Here is a 5,513-nt window from a genome sequence, read left to right as displayed (position 1 = left end):
ATGGGATGAAGGATGGTAGATTTTAGCATCTCAGGACCAGTTGGGTGCAGGGGGTGGGGGTTGGGTTTTTGGCTGCGAACCTTCCTGGCACCCTTCACAGACCAACATATAGGCAGCCACCTGCTCTGCCCACGAACACGGCTGGTGCTGGGCAGACAGACCACATTTCATTTTCTTCCCGGATTCCAAAGAAATCTACCGGTCTCACCTCCTTGCCTCTAAGGAACACCAGGATATTTTAAAATAGTTCATCGGATGGCAGCTGTTTCAGTTCTGCCTGGAGAACTGAGCCACCATCCTCACCAACTGTTGAGTGTTACAGGGAGAGGCACGATGTGGCCCCAAGGAGCTAAGAATGCCAGCGTGTTCTCCAGGGCAGGGCCCAGCCTAAACCAGCTGCCCCTCCTTGGAGTCAGGACCCCTCCTGCGCTCCAGCTGGGTCATGCTGTGGAGGTAAATTGCTGCTAGGTCCATGTGGGGAAGCGAGAAAGAAATGGGATTTTGAACTTTTGTGTGAAAAGAGCAGGGTTCCTGCCATGGGGCGCTCAGAGACTGAGTGCTGGGAGATGGGATACAGAACCGTGGGCAGAGAACTGCCAACTGAGCCAGCAGGGACCAGTTCCCTTCGGGGGAGGAACTCCACCTGTCCCCCGAGGAGACTGGGCTTCCTCAGACGCTCTCTGTGACTCATCCTCATGCCTGGAAAGGACAGAAGCCTTTCATTATCCTCTTGTTTGTAGAAAATGGGTCTGTGTGTTTCGCAACTGTAAGCACTGGAATTCAGAGACCCACTGAAGCTTTTAAGAACACAATACTTGACAAACACAAAATCATCTTCTCTAGCAAATCAGAGAGGATTTCCTTCACCCTTGCTGATCCGAGAGGTATGCCCTTTGTAATCTAGATACACATCCAGGCTGCTAGTTTCGGGCATTAAAAAAAAATAGATGAAGCCTTTTGCTTCAGCCTCTGTCCTTGTTCACAGAACAGGATGCTCGCCACCATAAGAAGGATCTTCCTTCTCAGTTTTCTTCTTCTTCTTCTTTTTTTTTACAGTAGAAGAATATTTAATCACATTGAAATGGCCATAGTATATTTTCACGTTTAAAATATTAGATTATAAAACAGTGCTTATAGTATAATCCTTTTTGAAAAAAAATTACCTTTTTTTTTACATTTTAAAAAATTTTCGTTGGAGTATAGTTGCGAAGAACTGACTCATTGGAAAAGACCCTGATGCTGGGAAAGATTGAAGGCAGGAGGAGAAGGGGATGACAGAGGATGAGATGGATGGATGGCATCACCGACTCGATGGACATGAGTTTGAGCAAGCTCTGGGAATTGGTGAGGGACAGGGCAGCCTGGCATGCTGCAGTCCATGGGGTCGCAAACCCCCATGGAGGTTTGCAGTCCATGAAGGCCCGCAAAGAGTTGGACACGACTGAGCGACTGAACTGAACTGATAGCTGCTTTATAATGTTGTGCTAGTTTGTGTTGTACAGAAAAGTGGATCAGCTCTATGTGTACATCTATCCCCTCTTTTTTAGATTTCTTCTTTGTTTTCATACAGTTCTCAAGCTATCATCCAAAGCCTGTGGTTTGTTTGTTTACATTTATCACATGCCAGCAGCCTGCTAGGTGATGGCCCAGATCCTTAACTGACTGCAGCCTCCGCCAGTAGGATTCACCGGCTGAATTCCCCTCTCACACAAAACCTGGAGCAGCTCCTCTCCGTCTGCCAGCAGTGGCAACCAGAACGGCTGCAGAATGGTTGAAGTTCAGAGAAGGCTGGGCTTCAGACAGCCAGAGAGATGAGGAAGTTAGATTTTTTCCTAAGATAGGGTTTTTAGTCATTTGCCTGAGAAATTTCCATTGGAAGTAGATAAAAGGTGCATTCTTAGAAATGAAAGAGATGTCCACCTTCAGTAAAGAGGAATAGGAAATAAGAATAGAGGGACTTCCCTGGTGGCCCAGTGGTTAAGAATTCACCTTCCAATGCAGGGGATGCAGGTTCAAGTCCTGGTCGGGGAGCTAAGATCCCACATACCACAGGGTGACTAAGCTTGCATGCCTCAACTAAGACCCAATGCAGCCAAATATATAAATTTTTTTTTTTTTAAGGAATATATATATATAGAAAAGGTCCTAAAGGGAAAGAAAGATTCTATTGCCTAAATTAAAGAAAGAAAATATCTCCTGATGGCTTGGGTTGGAATAGGAAGGAAATGGTGACAATGAGATGGAAAAGGCAGGTGAAAAGGACCTGTGTCTGGGTAGGCTGTGTTACACAGTGGTAACAACTCCAGGGTTTCAGTGGCTTCAAACAGCACAGGTTTCTCACGTGTTAAGTGTTCCTCGCAGATTGGCAGGAAGCTCTCTGCCTCTGTGCTCACCTGGAAACGGGGCTGATGGACGCTCTACATTGACAGTGAGAAAGGAGACAAGAACAAATGTTAAATCTATCGTTAAGACAAGCGATGGTCACATGTCATTTCCACGGCAAGGCACCTGCTCACATCTGACTTCCAGGGGACAGGGAAATGGAATCCTACCGTGCTCAGAAGGAGAACCAGAAATTCTGGGGAAGAGCACTATTGACTCCCACAGCAAACATCCCCAGACTGAGAGAAGGATAGGAGGGAGACGTGGGTGACCCTGATGACTGGGGGGTGGGGGTGGGCTTTGGATGGGGGCTAAAATCCTGAGGTCAGTATAGCTTTGCTCCTGTAGGCTGGTGCATGGCCACAGAATTTTTTTTGACTGCGCTGGCTTTCTCTAGTTGCGGCATAGGGGGCTTCTCTTGAGTGGAGCACGCACTTAGTAATTGCAGTTCAGTTCAGCCCCTCAGTCGTGTCTGACTCTGCGACCCCATGCACTGCAGCACGCCAGGCCTCCCTGTCCATCACCAACTCCTGGGGTTTACTCAAACTCATGTCTATTGAGTTGGTGATGCCATCTAACCATCTCATCCTCTGTCGTCCCCTTCTCCTCCCACCTTCAATCTCTCCCAGCATCAGGGTATTTTCCAATGAGTCAGTTCTTCGCATCAGGTGGCCAAAATATTGGAGTTTCTGCTTCAGCATCAGTCGTTCCAATGAGTATTCAGGACTGATTTCCTTTAGGATGGACTGGTAGGATCTCCTTGCAGTCCAAGGGACTCTCAAGAGTCTTCTCCAACACCACAGTTCAAAAGCATCAATTTTTCAGTGCTCAGCTTTCTTTATAGTCCAACTGTCACATCCATACATGACTGCTGGAAAAACCATAGCTTTGACTAGATGGACCTTTGCTGGCAAAGTAATGTCTCTGCTTTTTAATATGTTGTCTAGGTTGGTCATAACTTTTCTTCCAAGGAGCATGGGCTTAATTGCCCCACGTCATGTGGGATCTTAATTCGCTTATCAGGGATCAAATCCATGTCCCCTGCATTGGAAGGTGAACTCTTAACTACTGGACTATCAGGGAAGGCCCACAGCCATAGACATTCTCTCTCTCTCTCTCTCACACACACAGGCAGCCATGGATTCTCATCAGCTAAGTAATATCTCTTCAAGCATTACTTTTGCCCCATTCCTTTTCTGTTTCCTATCTGGGACACAAGTTTGACTATGTTAGAACTTTTCACCATGTCCTTTTTGTTTTTTATTTTTTGTATTCTCTTTTTGTCTGGTTTTCACTCTAAGTATGCATTTTTTGGCCTGGCTTTTACTTTATAAATTCTCTCTTTTGTTATGTTGAATCCAATGTTAAACCCATCCTTTATCATGTTAATCTCAGTCATAGTAGTTTTCCACATTAGAATTTACATTTGGTTCATCTTTTATAGTTTTGAATCATGATTTCCACTTATTCATTAAAATTCTTAATCCTGTCTTTTACATTCTTAAATATATTTATCATGGTTATTTTAACATTTGTATCTGCTTTATTAAATGGACCTGGTGTAGGTCTGTTTCTATTTTTCCCTTTATTTTTGGTCATGCTTTATCTTTCTACATGGCTAATTATATATATATGTATATATATGTGTATATATATATATATATATATATAAAAGGTAGCTTTGATTTATTAAATTGCATGTTTCACATGCACATTATATTTCTGCTTCTATACTACAGTGTACTTACCACCAAAATTGAGTTTCCATCCATCACCATACCATCTAATTATGTTTTAATAAGTGCCAGATATTATACATGAAAATATAGAGGGCTAATTTGGGACTTTTAATGCTGTTATAGTCTTCCAGAGAGGATGTACTGCTTCTGGCAGGCATCTAAATTACAAACACTCATAATTCCAGATTGCCTTAATTGAATCACGGATTTAAATTATTTGAAGCTGACCTTCAGATCTTGTGAAGCCTGGCCTCTTGGTTCACACTTATTCCCAAAGTAACTAATAGCTCAGGATATTTCCTAGACCCCTCCTCCTCAGCAGTCTCTGAAGCCCATAGTGTTTTCCCCTTTCTTTCTTTCTTAAAAACTATTCATAAAGTAGTACTGTATGTTTTAAGGAAGAAACATAAAAAGACTGATTTGTTGATATATCCTGCTCATCGCTGTGGGTTAGTAGAAATTAGTATCTTTTATTAAATTTATTTATTATTTTTTAATTGAATGAAGGAAGCCTATAATTTCTCTTTTTTAATTTTATTTTTGAATTGAAGTATCATTGATTTACAATGTCGTGTTAGTTTCAGGTGTACACCAAAGTGATTCACTTATCTGTATCTGTATCTATATCTACCCTTTTTCAGATTCTTTTTCCTTGTAGATTATTGCAAAATCTTGAGTTCTAAGCCTTGGTAGCTTCTTGCTGCTTCCACAGAGATGCAGTTCTGTCTTTACCAGTCTTCCTTGGGCTCTAGAGTAGGTCCTTGTTGTTTATGCATTTTGCGTATAGCAGTCTGTATATGCTGAGCCCAAACTCCTAGTTTATCCCTCTTACCTTTCCCCTTTGGTAGCCACAGCTTTGTTTTCTGTCTGTGAGTCTACTTCCGTTTTGTAAATAAGTTCTTTTGTATCATTTTTTTTAAAGATGCCACATGTAAGTGATATCATCTGATATTTGCTTTTCTCTGTCTAACGTCACTTAGTATGATAATCTCTAGGTCCCATCCGTGTAGCCGCAAATGGTGTTATTTTGTTCTTTTTATGGTTGAGTAATATTTCATTTATATATGTGTGCCACATCTTCTTTACCCATTCATCTGTTGATGGAAATTTAGGTTGTTCCCATGTCTTGGCTGCTCAAATAGTGTTGCAATGAACAATGGGGTGTATGTAAAAGAATGTACTCTTAAATGACCTTTAGTTTCTTGGTATGTGAACTCTGCTCAGCTTGTCAGGTGCTCAACTTCCACATTCAGAATTCTTGTATGCCTCTGAGAAGCAGTGGTCCCAGATGCCAGACTCATCTATAGCCACATTTCCCTCTTAGACCTGCAGTTCTAAGCCTTGGTAGCTTCTTGCTGCTTCCACAGAGATGCAGTTCTATCTTTACCAGTC

Source organism: Cervus elaphus, chromosome 15 (genome assembly GCF_910594005.1).
Source record: "Cervus elaphus chromosome 15, mCerEla1.1, whole genome shotgun sequence".
Lineage (NCBI taxonomy): Eukaryota > Metazoa > Chordata > Mammalia > Artiodactyla > Cervidae > Cervus > Cervus elaphus.
Note: the sequence above shows the minus strand (reverse complement) of the source record.